Source organism: Molothrus aeneus, chromosome 1 (assembly GCF_037042795.1).
Source record: "Molothrus aeneus isolate 106 chromosome 1, BPBGC_Maene_1.0, whole genome shotgun sequence".
NCBI classification, from domain to species: domain Eukaryota; kingdom Metazoa; phylum Chordata; class Aves; order Passeriformes; family Icteridae; genus Molothrus; species Molothrus aeneus.
In genome coordinates this window covers 111,212,943-111,238,582 of record NC_089646.1, presented here as the reverse complement: position 1 = coordinate 111,238,582, position 25,640 = coordinate 111,212,943, and the positions used below count along the sequence as shown (strand labels likewise).

The 25,640-nt window shown below is 39.4% G+C and overlaps 1 pseudogene; it reads right to left on the bottom strand.

Moving 5' to 3' along the window:
- LOC136554935 (uncharacterized) overlaps positions 1-25,640 on the bottom strand; it is a 63,107-nt pseudogene that overhangs the window by 723 nt on the left and 36,744 nt on the right.

The following is a 25,640-nucleotide window of genomic DNA, read 5'->3' as shown; positions in this document are numbered from 1 at the left end:
TATCCAGTGAGGCAGACTCCACAGCCTCTCTGGGAAATCTGTTCCGGTGCTTGGTCACTGCACAGTAAAAAAGTTCTTCCTCACTTTCAGGTGGAATTTCCTGTGCCTCAGTTTCTGCCCATTGCCTCTTGTCCTATTGCCTGGCACCACCAAGAAGGGCATGACTCCATCTGCTTGGTCCCCCTCTTTAGGTACTTAGAGATACTGACCAAGGAATTCCCCGCACATACCCTTCTAATGAGCGCCCCTGCAAGCACCAAATACTGCCATTGGCCTCCTAACAGATTGCTCTGCTGCTTCTGGTAAGCCGATCAAGTCTTACAGAGTAATGTGTATTTAGCAGAAAAATGCAGCTATTTAGCAGCTGTGCAAGACACCTCTGGGTCACCTGCCATGCAGTGACTTTGACAAGAAGCAAGGTGGGTGCATAACAGGCCTTGCAGCACCAGGACAGAGAGCCAGGCCTGGCAGGAGGCATGGGATATCTGCCACTGGCTGAGAGGGACAGCTACAGAGCACAGGCAGCCACCCATGCTTAGGATCAGAGCAGATGGGGGAGTTGAAATCCATGCTCTTAAGGACAAACTGCACGTAACACTTGACAACACCAAATGGTCATGACCCAAGTTTGAAATCTCTTCTGAAGGAACAGCATCTCTACTAATCCAGTTCCCACTCTGAGCACACTAGGGCAGTGGTTCAAGGATGACTCGGAGGGAAGGCTGCCATTTCCTGACTCACCATCCCCATTTCCTGTAGCCTGGCCTTTCAAGTCTCCATCCCGTTACCAGCTCTAAGTGAACCCTCTTATCGTGTGAAGTGCGATGAAGTCACATCCCCCCCCAGACTGTGTCTATACATATTCTCCCTCCTCCATGTTTTTGTCTGGAAATTTGTTGCTCATACTGTTAATAAGAACATTTTTCTCACTAAGGTCCAAGTAAAATTATTCATAAAATGAATCAGGTTTGCCAGTAACTGCATGGACTATGAGACTTGATTAAAATACTTTGTACTTACTGATGCTGTAAAAAGCCTACTGGGCTTTATTCATAAAAAGTTGAAAAGTCACCTGTTAGGGTTCCTCCTGTCAAAAACAGAAGTAAAGACAGGTGTAAGTTACCTGGTAGTGCTCCTCCTGTCAAAAATAGAAGTAGACTGAAGACAGGTATTCAGTAAAGAAACCTCCCATAAATAACAGCGGATTTGAGATAGGGATAATACTCCCCAAAGTATTCCTCACTATCTCAGTGATATGGTGCAGTTTTATCTGCCTCCTCAAAAAAAAACACAGAAGAACAGACCTAAACAAGAACATACATTGAAAGATTTCACTGCAAGAGGTCACAATGTTATAGCTATAATCTTAACCAATTAGTTGTGTCTGTTTTGGTCTGTTCAGGCAAACCTAATTAACAACTTCAAACAGCATTTTGCAAAATGCCAGGCCTAATCTTAAAATATATAAATCACGTGGGAAAACTGCACTTAGCTCCTGATCTGTTCTCTTTATTTCTGCAGAGACCTTTTATGCAGCTCTACTCAGCTTAATTCGTCTACAAAACTCTAATAAAAAAGGTGACATTCGCTGGGGTATGTCTCACCCCCAGCAAGCTATGAGCTTGCCTTGAGTAGCCTTAACAAGATGTATTCTGAGCCCAGTGAATGAGCAAGAAATGCAATCCCTCTGACCATGCCTGCAGTGTGCCAGGCAATGGCAATTCAGAGCCCTCTGTTTTAAAAAGAAGAACAGGAGCACTCAAAGCTTTGCACTAGTCTGGAAAAATTACCTTGGAACAAGGGAAAGCAAGGGGAGATAAAAAGTGATTCATTTTCTATGCAAATATCTTGGCTGTGAAGCAAAGCAAGCAAAATTTCCAGAATTTCTGTAAATAAATGTATTTTTATGCAAAGCAGTCAGTAGGAAAAGTGAAGAAATAATGTCCAACAGAAAACAAAAGGGGAAGAGGAAGGGGAAGAGGAAGGGGAAGGGAGCAGAAATATGGAGAGAAAATAACATGGAAAAATGCTGTTAATACAACTGCATTGCAACTAATACACAACTAATAGGAAATAAAAAGGTGCTGTATGAGAGAGAAAGAGCAAATGCTCAGAATACTGAAGAGAGCCACAAATGAACTACGAACCAGTGGGACATCAAAGGCATCTGGCCTGCAGTATACAAGAGTAGTTTTAACAACCTGGTCCATGCACCTATCTCAGCAATATCCCAAATCCATGCCATGGGAAACTTTGGCGACCACCAATCTTACACAATAATTTGGATTCATAGAAGGGAAATGCAGACACGGGGTCCAAAAAGGCACTGCAGATTGCCTTGATCTGGCCTCCCCCTATGCCAGTAGCTTGCTTTTCAGAGAAAGAGCCTTACCAAATGCAGATGGAGCCATAGATCTGCTTCCTCTTGAGGTGCTCTGTAAACTCTTCTGACTTGCAGTGCTGCGGTCACCCAACTGGAGATCTCCCTAGTGGTGCTTGCAGCCTTATTTTCCATGCTACACACTGGATGGATCCCATTTTCAACATTTACTGTGGATCATTTCTTTATTTTCTTTGGTCTTCCATCTCTGTTGCCACCAACATGCAAACAATTTAAGAAGAATTCTTTCTGGCTGAGGGAAGCAACATAAAAAAGCAGGGAATAATAGATACAAAATGAGCTTCTGTGCTGAGAAGGGTTCCATGTTGGGCAGACATAATAAAAGCAGCAAGTAAATGCAAAATCAATTAACCCATACCAAAAAAATTACCAGGAACTACATGGGAAACAAGTTGCCGAGGTACAAAGCTCAGTCTGTCCTAAGAAAGCCAGAAAGGCTGTTGACAAGTAAGTTTATCATTCTGTGTCCTGCCAACCTCCTATTACAGCATCCAGCAGCCATCTGCCCACCCAAGTCACCCAAGTCCTACTGTCAAAAGAGCTGTATGTTCTTGCTGACAAATGTAAAGAGTCGTGGAAAAATATGTCCAAACCCCAAAGCCTCACACACAGCACCTTACGGGTTTTAACTGTTATAAAACCACCCTGAGTAATTTCCAAAATCACAGCCAGACCCTAATGAATAACTTTTCATAAAAATGTTGTGGATGTTTCTGTTAACATGTTGAGTGTATAATTCTTAATTTCTTCATTTGAAACTACTCTGTGCTAATAGACATTATGTTCCTTTCAGGAGACAGCAGACAACAATGTGGCTGTACTCAGGGGGCATCTTTGGGAAGGAGGAGGAAATTGTGCTTTTCCAAGAGCAGTTGAGCAACTTCTTGGGGAAGAAATTTCTGGAGTGAAGAACAAATCTTGACAGAGTGGTGAAATACACAAGGAGTAGGAACCTTCAGCAGAAACAGAAAGGAGAGCTCTGGGAAACAGAGAAGGCATCATAACCAAGGACCCAAGTTGCCGTAAATTTCTCTCAGGATGCTGAGAGGGGATTGTGAAGACTTCCTGTCAGTGCAGGAAGCCACTGAAAATTTTGAGAAAAAGACCAGGACATAAGAACACATTGCTTACTAGAGGGGAAGGTAGCAATAGGTTAAAAACCTTACATTTGCCCATGTTTCTTCCTTTCAAACTAATGAATGTTCTGGCTTATCTTCTAATGAAATTGTGCTTTTGTTGGCAGAATATATGCTAAAGCTTGAATGATAGAGAAGATTAGCATGATGCCTTCCACAAGTCAGTTTGTGGATGAAGAGAAGTCTCCAGTACAGCAAAAACATTGACATACTGGAGGAAATCCAGCAGCAGGCCACCAGACTGGTCAGGGGGCTGGAGCACAGGCATGAGGAGATGTTTAGAGAGATAATTCAATTCAGCTTGGAGAAGAGAAGGCTCAGAGAAAACCTGACTGCAGAAACTACCTGTCCTTAGGCTACAGATAAGACAGAGTCAGATTCTCCTGCATGTGTCCAATGATAGGCAATGGACTTGAGATGTAGCATGAGAAATTCAAATTAAGTATAAGAAAAAATTTTTACCATGAAGATGGTCAAATACTGGAATAGGGGATGTGGGTTTTCTATCTTTGAGGGTGTAAAGGGTTTGAATAGCCTGAGTTATCTGATCTAGCTGGACCTCTTTGGAGCAGGGGGATAAAGTAGATGACCCCCAAAGGACCCTTCTAATGTAAGTTCTTCAGTGATTCTGTAAAACTCAGCTTTCTAGGTTCAAAGAGCTGATGTTTTCAGATATTCATTACCTTAAAGACAAGATGCAAGAAAGATCCTTGTCAGAGACACAACCTGCCCAGGCTGATTAAAAAATACCGTCTCATTTTTGTGAACAATGTTTATATTCTATGCTGTGGTAGTCATATGAGAAAAGTAATACTTTTTATTTGTATATCCTGCAAGACCGTGCTCTCTTGGGCCCCAAGAGACCCTGCTCTCTTGATTCTGTCTGTTATACCTCTGTGCCATGCTCTCAGCCCTTAACTTGCACCAACACTAATCTCTATCCTACTGCTTACCATTGAAGGATTAAAAAGGTTTCTATAGGTAGTAGCCTGTATAATTGTAGGATAATCAAGCTCCAGATACACATATTTTGTTTACCCCTCTTTTTTTTTTTCTTTTCCTCAAAGGAAATGTGTATCCTCATTCTTTGAGACCGTGCTTTGCCTGTCTCCTAAATTACAAATTATAGTTAAAAAGGGGTTCATTTTTAACCTGCATATATGCACATGTTCACATCTATACATATTCACACATGCCAGAAATATCAACTCTTGTTTATTTATTTTTTACATCTCATGCTTTCACAGAAAGACATCCTTTGCTGTGCTGGCCCAGCATGTCTTAGGGCAACTTCCAAGAAGCATTCTCAATGAGAGAGAGAGAACTTAGACAGGACTACAGTGCCTGCTCTGCAGGGGCAGTCCTTACAGTCCTCCCTGCTGCATGGGTGGCTTTGCTCTGTTTACCAGGGACAGCCCTATCCCACTAGAAACACTTCTGTGTGGCAAAACAGCCAAAATGCGAGAGGACATGGGAGTCGCACAGATTGCCATGCCTTCTCTTGGTGCTAGCTTTTGGGTTCACTTTGCAAGAAAGAGATTAATACTGAGAAGAAAAGAAGTCAGGAGTCTGAAGTTCTTTTAGCTCTGCCACAGACTCACTTTCCAGTCCTCAGCAGGCTGCTTCATATCCCACATCTCAGCTCCAGCATAGATAAGAGGGGCAATTATAGCAACACCACAGCAGAAGCTGTGGTACTTCATATCTACAGAGGTCTTTGCAAATATAAACTGCACAAAAATAGAAATTCCTTTCTGTAACCCTTCAAAATAAAATATGCAGAAACTGGTAAGTTTTCCCCATTTCTCTGCTGTCAAGGAGTAAGGAGTAGCCTCAGTGGCAGAATGTTGAGTCTATGATCTATGATCTCAGCCGAGCAAAATTCACCAGTTTAATGAGATACTGCAAGTTACTGAACCATTTCATTGCTTTGGCTCCTCAGAAGTGTCTAGGCATTGATTACAATCATGTAGTGTAAATAATTCTGGCTTGCAACTCCTCATGTGTTTGAACTCTGATGCTGGCATTCCCATGCCATACCGTGTTAGACATTCAGACAACTGTGCTGATCACATATTTCCTTTTGCTTTAATAGGCCTTTCAGGAATGAACAAGCATTCCCTTGTATACTACTACGGTTCCCATCACTTGATGGTCACACTTAATTAAGCACTATTTTAGTAGAGAGCTGGTTACACTTCATTTCATTAAGTGATTTCATGATCACCAGTGGTACACTGACAGCTCTGTTAGCTGAAGCTATGTGAAAAGGGGCAGCAGAGACAACAGTAACATTTTGCAGCACTTCGTCATCAGTGATTTTCCAGGCGCTGCCCTTGCAGAGCACAGCTACATGTCCATTAGCATTTAGATTTTTGTCTCAAGGCTATCTGAGCCTTGAGGTATGATAGACCATATCATATTACCAGTGCCTTTAGCAATGCTAGTCCCTAAATCCTTAAAATCATCATTTTTATATAAAGTAGGTACAAAGAATTTCTTCATCTGTTTTCCCTCCTTTAGGTTTTTCTGTTCATAGTCAGCAAATAAATGTGATTAAAGGACAAAATCCCATTTAAAAAATGTGAAAAGGAATCAGTTGTGAAACAATGTTGAAAGGTTCTCCAGTGTGATAAACCAGGCTGTTTAAAAACACTGGGCAATTAACTCTAAAGTATGTAAGTATCACATGACAGGAAAAACACAATGTTCCGTAATGGACATTGTAGGATACCTGTAAAGCCATTCGTTAAAGCTGCATGCTAGAAAAAGCTTCTTACAACAGTTTACATTCACTCATAAGAATATGTAGTTCATAGATGATTTAGTGTTTCTAATGTGCAGGCAATGTTCCTAATTGAATTGGGAATTTTGCACAACTGTATTTCAATCCTAGATCTAAAGTTCAGTCTCCCTGTGCTTTAAGATACATTTCAGTTTAAGAGAGAAAGAATTGTTAGGAAAACATCATCGACAGTGAGATGAAACATAGATATGTAGTAAAAGCCAAAAATAATGCCAAATACTTGAATTTTGTTGTGAAGCCCTTTGTCACTGAAGTTTGGGTTAAAAAATTGTGAAAATTGATAAACTGTATCTTATATAAAATAGCCTCTTTGCTGTATCTAGCTTTTAGTTCAAAATGTATGAAGAAATAGCAGAAATTTACCATACACTAAAGCAGACAAAAAGAAAAAAGTATCTTGTCCAAGAGTCAAATGATATGACTACATGTTACTGTGATTCCCTAAATACCTGTTCTATAGAAAGATCATGAGAATGACATATTAATGAAAAAAATCCTACCATTTTCATCTGTTTTCACTTTCCTGTATATATTTCACTTTCCTATATGTATTATTATGTAATGAGTTTGTCACTGGAGTCCAGAATATTAAGGAGTGACTCCTTTCTGTCCTGGGAGGAATTCTCTTTTGTGTGTCTTCACAAACACATATACATTACAAAAAAACAAAACTAAACCCAAAACAAACCAACCAACCAAAGAAACCCTCATCTAGCAATGAAACTAGATACATAATGTATGGAAAAATGCAGCATGCCATGCCCCACCCAACACAGTTATGAGAAGTTCCATGTAAATTGTGTGAACTTTTGCTTAGAAATTACACTTGTACTAAAAGGGGCGGAAAAAAAAGACAACCCTACTATGATTTTTACAACTGGTCAGCCCAAAATATTCTTATAAATAGTTTATATTCCTATAACATCTTTTGTACATATACTCTTCACAGTACCTGTGGTGGATTCACATTCACAAATTTAAAGGCAGAGTAAACGATATGCCAAGCATTTCAGTATGCAGTTCAAAGTTGTGTAACAAGTTACTGTTATCCTGGCTATCTCAAGCTCTCATACTCTGGAAATTACACCCCAACTACAATTTGTACTGAGTCATTTAGCCAAAGACATGGTAAGCAAAACAAAATTACATTACTCAGGTCTTAGAAAGGTGATACTCTGTGTACTCAATAAATCAAGAAAAAGGAAATCAGCAATGGGCTTTGAACCAAAAATGCAAATTCATGGCAAGGTTACTCAGATTTCAGAATCCCAGAGTCCCACAGAATAAGTTCAGTTGGAAGGTACCCACAAGGTTCATCGAGTCCAACTCTCAGCCCTGCACAGGTCACACCATGTTCCTAAGAGTAGATTTGATTATCAAGAAAAGAGATTCTCACTGCCTTACGAGGAAATCATTAGGGATTTCTAGATAATTCTGCTATCACACAAACCCTAATTCCTTCAAGAAGAATTTGGCATTTTCCAGGTAGGTGAGGCATGGCTCAATAGTGACAATGACCCTGCTAGTGTACTAATGAACAAAAGATTACGAACTATAACAGGATCTACATAAACATTCATGTTCATATCTCTTAGATGGATGATTTGCAGAGCATTTCTTTTCCTGCATATGACATATTTTAAATGACCATTTAAAGAGCTTGTCTCTTGTGACTTTAAGCATTTCTGGGCTGCCAGTATTATGCATTGACTGGACTCTTCAGTTTAAAAGAAGAGTGCTGTACTTTCTCTGTGGTGCTACAGAAACATTATTAATATTTAAGACAAATTCCTAAAGGGAAAACTAGAGAACATCCAACAAATCTTTGACTTACAGGAAAGTCAGAGCTGCATGATTCAAATACCAGAAATTCACTTTCAGGAATTTTGGCAAGTTTTTATAACCAATAAATTATTACTAGTTTTCCTTGGTATTCATTATAACATTAATAGTGGTGGATTCTTTCATACATGTTTGGTTTTAATGTCCAAAAATGTGGGAATCCCTCTGGTATTTAACAGAACAAATTTAAACATCAAAATCATTGGAGGAAATCTAAAACATTTTCATTTTTAATAGGCAAATACTCAGAGACTGAAGATTTGGTCTTCACTGAAAGGTGTTGCCAACATAGCTGCTGCTGATAGTTATCATATTTTCCGAGACATAGACACAGCATGACAAAAGCATTCTTGACATCCATCTTTCACATCTTATTTTACATGTCTTCCGTAAACATGTGAATTCTCATGTTGTCTCACAAGCATTTAAATTAGTGAATTTTGCAGTCACCAAGGAGCTGAAGGGACACACCTCTGGGACTACAATATCTCATGTCAAGATACTACACCTTTTAAGCATGTCTTCTCTGGAAGGAATCAAGTGGAAAAGCTCTGATTATGTTTTCCTGAAGAAGAACATGGGCTCCAAAACAAGTGACAAAGCCTAAGAAGGCATGCATGGCCTTGAATCCAGAGGCTGCTCATTGGCATCAGGGCTCTGTGGAGCCAGCCTGAGCTTCTCCTCCAGCAGGAAAGGCATCAAGTCCTTCCTGCTGATCACTCCAAACACTTGGTTCTGCAGGTTCTACAGGATTCAATAAGAACATGGATTCTCTCCCTGCTCCACATCCTCAATTATACCTAAAACATCAGGAAATACCATAGTAAAAGAATCACTTTATTTTTTGGTAAATAAAGTTCAATCTAAATAAATTATTATGACTGGAATGCACTCAAATTTCACAGATTGGAAAAGCAAAGTTGAGGTCCACTTTCTAAGTCTAAGGCTTTTCTGGTCCAAGATTTGCTTGAAAATAGCCAGTGACCCCAATTTTTATTAAGTTTTAAATTTTTTTATTGCTGCTATCTCATTACACAACCATTTATGACATTCTATAATATTTTGTAGTACACGCTTATAAAAATCAATTCACATAGAAACACAGGCTGCGAGGAAGAGAAACAATCTCATGGGTGTGAGAAGTGGGCCTACCAGTACTAAACTCTGGTGACTGAAAACTATCAGGGCTCTAGTGGTTTCTTGATAGGAACTATTGTCAACCAAGCTGATCTATATAGAGTATGTAGTTGTTCACTAAGACTTTATTTTCCCCATAATTCTACAGTATTATTGCTGTGACTTGGCCAGTTCTGTCAAAGAAGGCGTATTGTGCTTCCCAATACTACACTTCCCCAGACAGAGGAAGATTGGAACAAAAACATGATAAAACAACATAAATAAGTGCACAGCATAGAAGGGCACATCTCTTCTCCCTCTCTCATTTACAGAACAGACCAGGCATTCAAAGACATAAAGAAGAAAACAAATTAAAAGTAAAGAGGTTTCCTCTTTCTATACCGCATGTAATTTTGCTGTAGAAATCACCACCGCAGAAAATCATTGCACCGAGGAAATTTACAATGGATATTTATGTGGCTATCAGAAAAAGAGCTTTCATGAGTGATAATAACAAGTTGTTGAAAGGGATACTAAACTTTGTTGCTTCAGGGATCACATCAGTATGAAGTGTAATTGAGTTCTATGGGTTTCCCATAATAAAGAAGTTGTGTGGCCCAAAGGCATGAGCACTGGACTGGGCCTCAGTTTGAGCTGACTTCTACTTCCATGTATGACCTCCTTTTGAACTTTGGAAAACCATGTGTCCTCCCTCCACCGCAGTTTTCCCATCTATTAAAAGAAAACTCTCAAACTAAACTAGATAATGCATATTAGGAGCATTGCAGGTTTTGTAAATTTTCTATCCTTCTAGCTATTCTCAAAACAAGGGATTTAGACCAGATGGATCTCAAATGAAGTCTCATCATCTTTACACATGAATTAACAGGAGCAGATTTTATATCTTTTTAAAGAAAACCCAACTGAATTAGGCCTCTGACCTGGATTTCTCAGTGTCACCCATCTCAGTTTCAATGACTGGAAATTCACTGAGGCAGAAACTGCATTTATTTTGTTTATAATATATTTATTTTAGGCCCTACTCTGTATGTATACCAAACTTACTATTGCTTTTGGACCCAGTATTTTAGTACAGTATTTAGGAAATAAATGTGGCGATGTCATAGCAGGGTTTAAAAAAAAAGGAAAGGGAAAAGAAATATAGTTTTATTTATAAGTTGATGTATAGGCACTGTACTGTAATGGAGTTTAAATCTCAAAAGCGTTGCTTTATATTTGCTTTATAGAACTATAAGAGCCAAATAATGACATTTAAATGATCTATTCCATTAACATTGTATCATTTTGTCAATCTGGAATGTATTTTAATCAAAAGCCCCCTTGAAATGGTCTCCTTTGTTGTATTTTCTTTTTGGCTCATTTTATCAACATCTGTTATGTTTATACAATATGAATTAAAACTTCGGAATGCTTTTTGTACTCAGCTACTTTTGTTGAGAATGTAACGTCCCAGGATTGGCAGTGTTTATGTAAATCAGTGCGGCTGACACAGCCATCATAAACAAATGAGAAAATATAACAAACATATTGTTCATGGAGGAAATGTTTGTTTTTAGAGTTGGCTTCAGTCTTACCAGATTGATGAAGAGTTGCTGATACCAGGGATCTGTAGCGTAGCAATTCAGCAGCATGGCTGGGCGCGACAGACTGGGCAGCTTCTCCACTCTTATCTGGAAAAGGCAAGAACGCATTTCTCTTTCCTTCTGTGCAGCACATTAGAGGTTCAAAAGACTCCCAATTTGACTCCTAACAAAAAGGGGTCTATACTAGCAGAGATACACCAGCAGAACTTGTCCAAACTTTATAAATTCTTTTGCCAGTAAGATTTAAATTAGCAATTGAAATTAGAGCAGTCTTCGGTTACAAATTTTTGTTTTCCTTTACTGTAACTGTATCTCTGTTAAGACAATGTCAATTGTATTGGCTTGGGGTGAGGTTTCTCATGCTGTTAAAATTCACACACTAAGTGGTAATTACATGATAGCATAGTGCGGAAATATGCAACAAAACTGGTATCAGCCATCAGCTGAGCTTCAGCCATTTTCCATAGGAATAACTATTTGAGTATTGGCACCTCAGCATACATAACTGCCCAGATCCTTCTTAACATTGTTTTGCCAGCCACATTCCCATGTGCAGACCAAGTTTCAGTAACACATGATGACTTCCCAGTTGGGCCTGTATAAATTCCTTAAACTACATTACTAGTTTTGCCTTAGAAACTCACAATTTTCTTCCACTACGCTTAACGTTTACTATTCCTAAAAATCCTTTGGTCATCTGTCAAGGGGAAGAATGCTAGATGCTTTTCAAGTTAGAAAGCTTTTATAAACACTCATCATTCAGAGAAGTGCTATCCCATAGTGAATTAAGTATTATAACAATTCTGCTATCCATAGAGAAGTCAAGAAAGATAAGAGGGGAATGGCCTATCTGAGAAAAAAAATTCTTTACCAGCAGTCTTGCACAACTTCCAGACTCTGAGTGGCATTATAGTTTGTGAGATACGTCCCTGGAAGTTCTCTAGTCATTTTTAAATTTAAGTTGAACCTGATCCCTTCTTTATGTCAACCACATATGTTACATAATCTCTTCATTCATGGAGTACTCATCCTAAATCAACCAAATTTGCTTATTAAACAAGGAAAGAACTGAAAGAAGAGAGGTTACCTTCCCATGGAGAGCAGATGAGATGGGGAGAAAGAGTCATCATTTGTCTCCCGTTCAGAGATGTGCTTTTTCTCCAGCAGTATGCACAGCCTTAACCTGAAGTTAGAGCAGACAACTACATTCATTATAACGAGCAAATTTTAAACAGCAAGTACACAATGCTTTAGCATTAGAGGTATGATGACACCACAAGTCCTGTGCGTAGGTTTGGGTTCCTGATATAAGAAGGACATCAGACTATTAGAGTGTGTTCAGGGGAGGGCAACCACTATGGTAAAAGGCCTCAAGGACAAGATCTAGGGCAGTGGCTGAAGCTGCTTCTTTTGTTCTTGGAGAAAGGAAGGCTAAGGGACGGACCCATTGTAGTCTACAACTTCCCAAAGAACAGCAGCGGAGTGGGAAGTGCTTATCTGCTCTCTGGTGACCAGCAGTAGGACACAAGGAAATGGAATGAAGCTGCATCAGGAGCAATACTTATGGGTCCCTTCCAACTTGACATATTCTCTGATTCTAAAGTGTTAGTGGGCTGACCACACATTTGGCTTTCCTAAACATCTATTAGCAATAGCAGCATCACACAGATGTTTGCTGATTTAGGTTTGGCATATTAGATTAAAAGACATCACCAATCCTACGTGTTCTTCTTGACCTCTCCTTGACCTTGTCCTTGGCAGGACCAGCTCATGAGCTGTGTAGTTTGCACCCAACAAGACAATACCTGTAATAAGCAAATACAATTATCTAGATGCAAGTAGATAGACTGTTGTTGTTTCCCTCATCCTTCTTAAGTAACAGCTACATTAAAACAAGATCTGCCAAAATACTATGTCCTATTTTAAATCATCAGGGAAACCTTCGCTCACAGTACTGCACTGTAGAGTTCATCAAGACATCTAATATTATTGCTGACTTAGTAATGTTAAAATTGATATTTTTATAAATTAATTTATAATTTCAAACCTTTCTTCGGAGTTCTACCTTTCTGCATTACACAGATAAGGCCCTGACAAGCAAGATACATAAAATTGTTATTTTTATCTTTGTATTTGTTTGCTACACTCACACACACACACACACACACACACCATTCATACTATCCACTTCTCAACTTTTAACTTACATTTTGAAAACAGATACCTTGGAGACTACCACAGATCTTTTTGGTTTGTAGCATACTTAACATCATGCTAGCCTTATTTCGTGATTACAGCTAGGAGCTAGGAGTTAATACAGTAGTACAAAGTTGTGCAACACACTGCTAAATTATGTGCTTGATGAACTCAGAGGAGAGCAGACACCTAATCTTCATTAGGGCATCAGAAAAAATATAAACAACATACCAAGTGGCTTTTATGATTGGAACACCAAGTATAAGCTGGGGATTTTTTAACTGAGTATTTCTGTGTCCAAAAATACTGTTTTATTCAAACCAAAACATGTTATAGGGATTTACTAGTTTTAACATAAATGTCTCCTAGGAAAGATTAGTGTGCTTCAAGGTGTTATTAGCACTCCACAGCACAGGGCTTACACTGAGATCTTTAGCCATTTTAATGATTCCATGACTATGATTCTAAGAAAGCATGCCTGCCTGATCCAAAAGATCCTAGGGACTGGATATGGAAGAGCTAGGTTCAAGTCCTTTATTATGAAATGCCATTTAAAGGAATATATTCTGTGAGAATCTACCTCTGCATTTTTGTACAGATCTGGAACACACATTTGAAGAAAACTATCACTTCTACCTCCTGCAAGTTAACGTTGGAGAGAAGAACAACTGACCCTTTCTCCTGAAATGGTCAGTTGTTTCACTGTGTAATTTGAAATCTGCATTTTTTCAATGGCTTTGGTCTCTCATCTAAGGTTCTCAAAGGAATTTTTATGAATAAGTATGCCTGTGTGAGTATAACTTGTGGAAAAACATTAGTTCTGAAGGAAATTAGTGGCACAGCCAGAAATACTAGGAGTCTGTCACCTGCTCCCACCTTTAAAGCACATCCCATTCACAGGACAAAGAAGGAATTGGGTATTCTTCATAACTATTGGAACTTTATTTGTCTTAATTTAATATCTGACTAGCTTTGGTTTTAATAAAATCTCTTTCAGATTACTAAAATAATCTGCAGCAGAGCTAATGGCTGAGCAAACACTTTGCCCTGGGCTCACATCTCCCCTCCTGGCAAAATCACTGATCTTCCCTAAGCCTCCTACCACATGCATGCCATCATATGGACATGTAGCATAGACAATGAATGGACTTGGTTCTGAGGACAATGATGAGAACACACTAATAAGGCATGTTACAACAGGCAGGACCTCTTCCACTCAGACTACATTTGGAGGAGGAAATGGAGAAAACCACAATATATTCAGAGGAAATGGATAAAAACACAATATATTCACTGCAGCAGAGGGTATGGAGAAGAAACTAATCCAGTCATTCCCTATGAATTACCTTTTGTGCATTACGCACTTCATTCTGCAAGACTCTCTAAAGGTTCACATTCTACAGTCTTTTGCAAAAAAGGTCTGTAATCATACTAAGAGACATAAATACAGAGATCTAAATTGTGCTCTGAGATCATCATGCACAGCTCCAAGAAGTCTACTTTAAGAAAGATCACTGGGCCAGGAATACTCCCAAGACTTTAATCCTAACATATATAGACAGCAAGTGTGAAAGTTATGATCCACCCTGATCCTCAGCCAGACACTGTTTGCTCAGGTCCAAAACACTGTTCAGGTCTGTTGTCCAGACTGCACCATTTTCCACTTGAACATGATGCTGGAATTAAGGAAACAGTAACATTCACCATGAGTTGAAAGAGCAGAAACATTTGTTCATCACCAGTGGTTTCTTGGCTGGTTTTGGCAGCTTGCAATTTGCTCAGCACCGCTCTTAACTAAACCCAGCAGGGAGTCACTTAACAAAACTTAGAAAAGTGTGAGAGAAATTTGGATAGTCAAGAAAAAAGCACACACAAACACAATGAAGGAAATCGTTGGAACATTTCTGATAAGAATCCAAGCCTATTAAAAATTGCCATGTTATGGAGAAAAATGAGCATACATTATTTCACTTGGACTTCCAGAAGTCAGGCTTCAGAGGTATAACAACATCATTCTTTGATGTTACATACAACATCCTTCCTATCACATCATCAAGCTTTAGAAAGCAGACCAAACATGTTTCTTGCACTATTTTGTGAGGTTTAACAGGAAGTGCTAAGATTCAGACTTGGACTCTGCAATTGTTCGTTTACTCTTTATTTATTTAAGGAAGAAAACTCTTAAGTAGGGAATCTCATTTCAAAGATACCCTGGCAAGGCATTGCAGTAGTTTCATGTGCTCTATCTGTTATAAAGCATGTATCATGAAGATACACCTAATTAAGATAACACATTATTATTCCAATATCCACATGTCAGTTTTGGCATGGAAGTCAGGAATGAAAAGTATCTGACAGCTGATTGTGTCACTCTTCTTGTCAAGATGGCCAATTATCTAAGGAAACTACAAATTCTAAATATTGGGTGAGTGACATAAAAGCTGCTACAGCTCCAAAGTAGCTGCAAATGAACAGAAGGAACATTAAAAGGTGATGCAACTGGCAAAAGCATTCAGGGCAGGACTCCTAAACAGAACGGATAAAATAGCTACACAAAGGGACGAGGGGAGGAGGGGAGACTAAAGAACATGAAGCATCATTTTTTCATTTACTTTAGAAAGCTTTAGGCTTATTTCTCCTGCCTTAATCCACCAAAAGTACCTGTTTTTTGATTTTTTTATAGCTGATTTTATCTGTTGTTTTGGCCAATATTCAATGCAATCATTTGCCTGACTTGAAATAGTGTTGTGCTTTTTTAAACTTGTAAAAAAGAGTATTCTGCATATGGTGAGCTGGACAGTAGATAAGGACTAGGTCATCACATATCAGGAACTGTTTTAAATCAACCAAGTCTTCATCTTACACAATAAAATCTCAGGGTTGCAGGGTTGTTTCAGGTTAGGCAGACTAAATCATTACTGTTTACTTAATATTTCGTTCTTCAAATGAAGAGGGAGCGTTGCATGAATTTTTGGCATCTTACCTAAAAGATGATAAAAAGGTCGCTATCAAGTACTAGGCTGAGGTTTTCCAGAGCAAAGATCAAATTCTGTCTATGCTACAGCTTTTCAAAGGATACTGAGCAAATATTTAATCTCTGTACCTCAGTTTTCAAATCTATAATACAGAGATTTCATCTATGTCAGGGCTATGTTTTGTTATATACTCATTACTGTTAATACTCATTACTGAAGTTGCCACTTGTCAGGTTTTATAGGCAACATCATCAGGGTGAATAAGCAGACAGCAAGTCCACAGCCTCAACATGAAAATGTGAAGGCAGCTGTTAATAAATTGTAAAGGCAAACTTTATTTTTCAGACCTGCAGAAAGGCTAGATTTTAGAAACTTACGAAGATTTAAAATCAGATTTGAATTTCCCTACAAGCTGGCTTGCTGCTAGGCAGACTTTGAATTTCAGAGGAGCCTACCACACATTTAAACGTCAGGACAAGCATGTGATCAGTCTTTCCATTCAGACACCAGTTTTCCCCATGCCTATATTTGATTTTGACATTTAACAACCCTCTGCACTTGCCTAAAAGCCACCCACATGCTGCAGTGTGGCTGCATACGTTTTTAATTTGGCTTTTTGGGTTAGCACACAGCCTCTGCAACACTCCAGTTTTCCCTGCAAAGGGCTCCATCAGAAAGCCCTACAGCACCTGCACAATTATTTGTAAGGCCAAGCAGGCCCACTTATTTTAAAAGTATCATATAATGTTGTTCTTTGGAAGAAACTTTTCGCACTTTGGATATGAAATAAAACCACTGCCACAGACTCTATAAACCTTCCTCCATCTGTGTTATTCATGAGCTACAGTGCCCCAGGACCCTGACAATGCATGGGAGGATCATAACGTCCAGGGCTTTTGTTGAGGGTACTGAATTCCATTTATTTAAATAGGCAAAATTACTGTATAGTGTATCATTGAAATTAACTAGAGCAGCTCTTCAAAAGCAGGAGGCTGGACAGTAAAAACAATCAATGTGCTGACAGACTCTACTCTCTAACATGAAAACCAAGTAATCACTCAGGCACTTTGGTATTGCTGTCAGATATTGCTGTCAGCTCCCTAGTCTGCACACCTAAAAATAGTTTTCAAGTCCTTAATGTGCTTCCCCTCCCCTTTTTTCTTCTTTGCTTGCTGAGTTCAGATGAAGTCTTCAAACCATTGCCAAAGGTGTTTCTAGCTTTGATCATACCTGGTAGAATCACTGTTGCCCAGAACGTACAGCAAAAGCACAGTGAAAAGGAAGGGGGGAAGTTCACCATGATCCTCTGGTAAGAAACAAAACCCCATTTTTATCTGCATTTATTGCATGAACTTAGCAGACTTCTGCGTTTGATTGAGTAACTTTGCATTCTTGGGATCTAAACTTAGCAATCTCTCCACAACAGTGCCAGAAGGAAAAGGCTCTCCAGTGATCTTTCAAACCCATATCAGTTATTTTGAAAGTGCCAGCAGCAAGGCTGTCACAATATTAAGGTAGATATCTAGCTCAGTAATTAATTTATGAATTAAATGTCTCAGGTCTCCATTCATCTTTAACTTTCCTTTCTCTAAGCTGTTGCACTGTATCACTACTGGAGGCAAGTACCTCTTCTCTTGCTAATGAAAATAAAAGTATTACTTTATTAAAACAGTGTGAGGACTCTCTGAACCATGTGCATGTAACAAGCCTTGAGAGCAGTGTTTCATTAGTCCCAGCTGGGAGTGCAGATTAAAGAAAAATGCCAGAAACCATACCTAGAGTCTGACATATCTATGATATGTTGCAATGCCTGATATGTTCTGTGGGAAAGGAGATCTATATGCTATACTCAGTTTCACTGAAGTGCTTGGCAGAAAGCATTCCTGACTCACAACAGTGTCTGTTCACTGGACTGGCCAGAGGGGAGTCATACCTAATAAACTGCCATAAAATACACATGCACACACTACTTTGGATCATTGATTTCACTGCTAAAGGATGTTACTGTGTATTACAGCTTTAAGTTTTCAACTTTGTCATATTTTCTAAACTCTGATCTCTTCAATTTACTTTCAGTTATGTGACGTTCCCCTTTAGCAGAGCGAAAGCACGCATTAGCTAAACAATGTGGTTTGGATTTAGCATTCCCATGCATCATTGTGAAAATGTTTGTCTCAGCAATAGTGTCATTATTGTTACTGGGAACAGCTGCTCTACTATGTCTTCTGATTGAGGAGAGCAGAGTATCTCCCTTCCCATACCACCTCACAAGCAGGGAATCTGAAGCAGGACCATTGAGTAGAAGTAGTTCACGAGCACACACTGCTCTGTACCTGGCTTCCTCCTACCACAAAGGAAGCAGAAACTACAGGAGCACAGCAAAGAACAGCAGCAAAATAAATATTGCCAATATTTAGAAATATAAATAAATATAGAAATTAAGTTTGGCTCCTTCCTCTGGCAGTTCTTCTGGATCTGGGCCAGGGATTAACCTGAGTGAGGCAGAAATCCTCCTCACTCAGGTGCAGCTTTCTGGCAGCTCAACTCCATTAGACATGACATCCTTTGAGCGAGAATTGGAGCAGGGAGTTTGCTGCTGATCAAGCGGATGTTTAATATCTCCCTTGAGTTTCTGAAGTGGAAAGATGTAACTCTCAGCATTCTTGCCAGCGCTCCCAGCCCCACTGAAGCCAGTTTCCACGTCCAGATCTACAAGAGCGCTGGAGTCCCTCTGGGTTTGCTGGGAGCATCCCAGTGGCAATGCTGTGCTCTGCAGGCCTGTGCAGCTCGGCTCAGGCCAGCTGGACATTTTTAAGGAAAGCTTACAAAACATATTTGTGTGATTACACAGAGCAGCAGGCTTTAACTCACCTTTTAGAACAAGACCTTCAGAGGTAATTAAGTTTTATTTTAAGATGGATTGAGTCTGGTTTCCAGGGTATTAAAACTTTTGAAATGTCTTTGGATGGGAAGCCATGTTTTCAGTCAGTATGCATTTCTGCAAGTCCAGCCTCTGGTAACATTTTAGCTACATGTAGACCACAGCTTTTGGAGGTATTTTATCTTTTGAAAGGGTCTTAGATTCTCAGCTTTGTCCTGAAAATTAAGTACTGTAAACACTTCATTTATATCAAACAAACTTAAGTAAGGTAATCACACAGTCAATACACTCTTGCATAGCATATCCATAACATACAATCATTAAACCATAGAATGGTTTGGATTGCAAGGAATCTTAGAGACAATCTAGTTCCAGCCCTGCATAGGCATGAACATCTCCCATAGACCAAGGTGGTCAAAGACCCATCCAGCCTGACCTTAAATGCTGCCGGGGTGGGGCATCCAACTGTGATAAAACAGTTTGAACAAGCATGGTAAAGTACAAGCATTTTTGACAACTTTACCTTCTATATTTTATTTATATTTCTTTTTGCCTTCAAAGTACCTATTTCAATCAACCACAAATGCTGAATTTCCAGTAAACTTGATGGGTGAGATGAGATGGGGTTTCCTAGGGGAAAAAATACACACAAAAATGCAGACACAATGCCAAAAAAGTCACATCCCCCTAAAGAAGTAGCATAAAACCAAGTTTTACCCCCTTCTGCTTAGACAGTTATATTCTGTACAGTCTGCTTACCATCAGAGATATCGTGGTTTCTGCATAATTACTTTATCCCAGTCAAATTAAATAAAGAAAAAAAAATTCCTTTATCTAAAAGATAGACAAACAGAATGCAGAGTAATGGCTAACAACTGTGTAGGTAAGAATACAGAGGCAAGCACAGGGAATCCAGCCCTCAGCCTGACAGGAGGAGAGGTACGTATGGTACAGATCTGAGAGCCTCAGGCGTGAACAGAATGGCTTATTTGTTATGGTAAAATTCCCAAACAGGCTACTCAGTGGTATTTGTCAACCTCGTATTTTCTCCAGGAAAATTGTCTCGCAGCTCTGTTCAAGGCAGAAATTAAGATTGCTGGGCAGCAGTCCAGCTTTTGACTCTCTTCACCATTTTTCCTCAAAGGACACAGAGGGGACAGCTCCCGGTCTAACAAGACTCCAGCAGGCACCTGCTTTACTTCAACAGACACCAAGAGGATTTAACCACAGTACAGAAAAGCTGCTCCCTAATTTTCCTTGGCAAAAATGAAGGCATAGGCAAAAAAGGCAACCAACATCAGAACAGTCCCTGGGAGGATCATGGTACTCATCAGTGACACAGGAAACCTGCATAAAGCAAGGAATAAACAGCATCCCAGGAAAAAAGCACCGAGGTAGAGAACACATTGTCATCCATTACACATGCCTGTAGAGGGAAGCAATCAGAGGGTGCAAAGCATAGCAGCAAAGGTGTTGCTGCTGACCATGGAGTATCATCACCCTCCATGTTGTATCCCAGACATGTTCACAGACAGGGAAAAGAAGTTCATTACCTACAGCTTTTCTCCTCAAATCCTCCATGTCTTCTGGTTTTACTGTGCTTTACATTATGAAGTAACCTCTGGCAAAGAAGATGGAGCAGCAAAACACAAGTGATGATATGTCTAATCTCTTCATCATGTCAAAGAACCACTTCATTGCCCCACAATGGCCCTGCACCAGTACATTGTAACATGTGGAAATTAAAAAATAGCCTTTTTTTTCAGATTTGGTCTCACAGAAATTAGGCAGAAGCATAAATCTATCTTTTCCCACTGGAGGAGGATCTGGAGCCACAATGTAGAGCAGCCAAGACAAAAGAGAGCCAAGGGACCTCCCAACAACTCTTCAATATGCATTTACAGCCTCATGCTGTTTCTCTGGCAGAAATGGCCTGGGAAGGAAGGCAGTAGTCCTATCCTCAGGTCACTCTGAAGAATGAATTCCACCTAGCCAGGAGGGCATGTCATTGAGGGCATGACATTTATAGCTCTCAGCAGACTCAGGGCTAACACATTCATAAACAGCTCAGCTCAGCTGCAGTCACTGGGGGGCAACAGGGGAGGCATTTCAGCTGCGGTGCAAGAGAATAGCCTGTTTTGTTCTGATGTGCAAGTATCATCACTACTATGGGAGAAATGAAGGGGGCCAGCCAGTTCCTCAGCCCTCTGTGCTGCACACAGTAAATCGATCAACCATCAATGCATCGAGTTCACCACCAAGTTCTGTGCATGCCTGGGAAACCCTTGCAGGGTTCAGTTTGAAGAACACGTAGCCATACGTTCCTCAAACTGAACTCTGCATGGGTTTCCCAGGCATGCACAGAGCTCTTACTGTGGCAAAGTGTCAAATGTATTACTCTAAGGAGATCTTTGTTTTGGAAACTTGCTTCTCAGCTACAGCTTGCTTCCTCTTTAACAATTTTAAGGCCAAGAAGTTTTCTTTAGTAGTTGCTTTTGTTTTTATTTTCCACTGCTTGCTCAGCTGGGGAAGATAACAGTTTCAGATTTAGGTCACCCATGGAAAAACGTGTTTGGTGATCTCATGTTGATCCCCAGTGGGTAACCATCCAGATCACAAAGGGTAGGAGAAAAATCTAGCCCTGCTAGGCAGATCTGGAAGATTTGGGGGAGAGGGGGAGGCACGTCTGTATTTTTCTTAAATAAAATTGGAATATCTACATGTTTGCTACAGGCCAACACTAAGGTGAATTTGTAGGCCCATGCAAATTCCAGCCAGCATTGCTTGGCCACCATCCTTGCTTTTGTAGGAACTGGCATTGACTTTTTTTCTTCAAAGGGTCAGAATCACTCATATGTGTTATGAAACATAACAACACTTCATCCATATACAGCAACTCTCATTGCTACAGTTTCCAAGTGTGGCCAGGTACTTTTACATTTGGACCAAATATACAGTGTTTTGTCCATGCTTATTTAATGAGAAAAAAATGGTACAAAAAACATATAAATGAGAAACATTATTTCAAAATTATGAGCTGCCACTGCCTTCATACAAGCTTGGCAGATTGTTTGTTTCTTTCCCTTCATTAGTTTGTTACTCCATTCTTTTAAACCTAATAACAACATTTTTGTTCAAGAGAGGAAAAAACTCAACAACCATATTTGAGAATCAATAATAACATCCAAGGCAACTCTCAACAAAAACATCATGGCAATTATTTTTTACATCTTCCCCAAGCCACCTTTTTAAGATATGTCAGGCAAGCCACACATCCTCCACTTTAACATTATTGCTGTACAAGATGGGTAAATAACTTATCACTTTTCTGCTGTGGTCACGTCCGGTCCCTATGGGATTTCCTTGGGTCCCATAGGTAAGAGGTTGAACAGCACCCTTCTCCTTTAAGCAGTTCACAGCATTTGTCATCTTGGTCTTGAGAGTTACGTGCTGCAAGAGCTGTAATTTTATGAGTAAGATGGAAAACCTAAACCCTAACTGCTTCTGGTCATGAATACACAAATTCCATGACACATCACATTACTGGAGATTTGTTTAAGAGGATGTCTGCAGAACATTCCTTTCCCAGTGTCGGTGAGAACAGCAGAACAGCAAAGTCACCTGTGGTCATGCTGGGAACAAGGCATTCAGAATTCATCATGAAAGTCCTCAAGCCACTGGGCAAACACTGGGGCAAGAAGGGATGTTGTCACAGCACCCCAGAACACAATTCTTGCTCCCAGACAACCTCTCTGTATGTGTTTCACTGGAGTGAGGTACCAACTAGCCAAAAAAGCTATTTGATTCTTCTTTGTCAACAATTTTTAATATTATCTTGGTTTTATTCAAAACAGTCTAACAGCAGTTCATTTATGCTGAAAGTGACAGGGAAACAAACTTCTTCCTTCATCCCTTTGAAAAAGTTCCAACAGAATATATCACCAAAGAGCTCTGAGGACAGAAAACCACAAGCCCACCAGAATTTTCAGGGAGCATCAGCTTTTCTCTACAGGCACCTCTCTTTGGAGTGTCCTAGTATCAGCCTTCCTTTCCACCTTTTTGCTTCCTCCTACACCAATTTGCTCTGCATTATAAAGCACGACAGTATTTACATGAACTCTGCATATGCCTCAGCATCCTGGGCCTGTAAAATGAATTTTAAAGGAACTTCAGCTGTAGCTGTTGCTAGTGTGCTTTCTAGTTTTATTGCTGTGAACAGCTGAGAATTAAAAAAGCACACTAGTTTATGTTCTATAATATCTTCAGACTGGTACACACTGCAGACTACCACTCAGAAATTTAGGTTTTGGGGCCTTAGCACATTTTCTATTAATTATGTTTATGATAATATCACTGTGAGGAAACAAGCAAATCTATCATACACAAGTATACAATACTGCACTTATTGATGTCATTACTCCTCCAGGCCATTGAAACTCAAAGAATTCCCACTGTACAATTCTCATTGCAACAAGATATTTGTCTTCCTAAAAGGAAGATAAACTGTTTCACTTGTCACTGAAGCAAGTTCAAAATTTTTATTAAGTATTCACTCAGCTGCTGGTAGTTCATCCTTGAAAATTTGTTAAAAAGTAGGCAAATGGGCAAGTCCTAATCAAATCTCCACCAACGATGCACAGATAGTTTTTTCCAGAATCCACGTTTACAGAAAAAAATACTTTTATCCTTGTTTGCTCACAGGTAGCTCCAAGTGCCATGCAGTTAAGGAGATAAAACAGAAGTGGATAAAAAAGGAACTCTGTACAAGAAAAGGTATAGAATACTACAGCCATTCAGGACAAAAGAAACCATGAAAATTATGAAAAATTATAATATTACAAAACAAAACTGGCCATCTGTTTTTATTACATGTGTCCAGTTTTGTTGCTGGAAACAGAATTCATAGGGCTTTGCTGTGTGACCTCCAATGCAGTAGGAGGTGCATATGCATCTTCTCCTTTTCTCTAGGATACTCAAAGTGGAAATTAAGTCACTGCCTCTCCCACTCATGACCCACCACTCAAAGGACAGTCTTAATATCCCTTCCTAAAAGGATGAATTCACTCTTGCTGTCATATGAAATACAGTACCACAAATACTTCATTTATCAGGAAATTTTATATGCCTTTTGAGAGTGCCCCATATGGCAAGGATTCCTTTAGTCTGATTCTTGTTTACCCTAGCATGTTACTTCCAGTGACTTTGTTGCTTATCTTGTCTGTAATATGATTTATGTTAACTCATTTCCTGTAAAAGCATACACTAATAAAATGAAAAAAAAAAGTGAAGAAAGAGCGGGCCAACTTTGAATTGGCATGGGAAATGTCATGAGTAACTGGATTCAAATCCTTTTAAATTACCGTTTCAGTGAACCTTTAAGGCTCCAAAGGGCATTTTTCCCTTTTTGTGCTGTTCCCATAAGATCATTTCATTGTTGCTCTTTCCATAAATTCCTGATGCAATAGATGACCTTGTGCTAGAAAGGACCTGGGTCCTTTCTTTAAAGAACACCTGCTTTTCATGCTAAAGAAAGTAAGAACGAGTTTCATATACATCCCAAATAATCTTCACAAACAGATGCTTAAATAAAAAAAGAAATCATCTGATAAGCAGCCAGAAGCATTGCATGACATCAATTTGATACCATTTTTACCTTTTAATAGTTCCCTGGAACACCTCTGCACGTTCTGGCTTGGGCCTGCAAACCTCTGGGAATCGGCCATGGCTTGTACTTGCAAGAAGCCAAGCCAAGGAGGCAATGTTTTCCTTCAGGTGGAGGGCTCTGAAGCCAGGCTCCATGACGTCCCTGGCAGAGAACAGCTCCAGGTTCAACCTGAAAGACACAAAGCAGACGGCCAAAGGATTACTTAGTAAACAGGAAATGGCATGCTGCACCATGTTAGCATTTGACGAGTTTATAATGTGTTAGTAAATTACTTCAAGATGGAAATCAATCTGCTTTATTTGCAAACGTAAAAAAAAAAATGTAATTACCCAATAAAAGTGCTTATCAAGCATTGCCTTGCTTTGTGTGAGATACGTGATAAACTCTACCATATGCATGACTTGGTCATCCTAGGCAGGATGTCGTAAGACCCACTTATCAATTTGCATGACTTTTCATGGTAAAAAAATATTTTTAATCTGAGTTGAAATCCTCTGGAATTCTGGATGATAGCAAATAGATTAAAGTTAAGCACTTTGGAGAAATTCATGCTTACGCTTATCGTTTCAATAGGGTTGGTTTTTTGCAGCAGTAGCAGCTAGAAAAACTGCCCTTTCAAAGATAGTTCACAAATCATATACAGACTCTTCCAGTATTTTCTAATAATTTTCATGTTCTAGGCAAAGTTTCAGGAAATACGAACATACAAAACTGAAAAACATGTACCCCCTATTTCTGACAGTTGGGTGAAATGGAAAATAAAGATACTTTCTGCAAAATTTAAGAGTAATTTCTATGGAATTATAGTAGGCCAGAATCTTAAAACTGAAATCAAGTAACTGCTCTAGTTATAAGCTTGTTTCATAGTTTCTATTTTCAAAAAAAATAAAAAATACCATTAATTATTCTGACTATAATCTGGACACACCGTAAGCCAGAACCTCCTGGTCAGAATCAGGCTGACACAAACCACAGACAGAGACAACTGGAGCATACATTTGCCCACATCCTGTTTTAC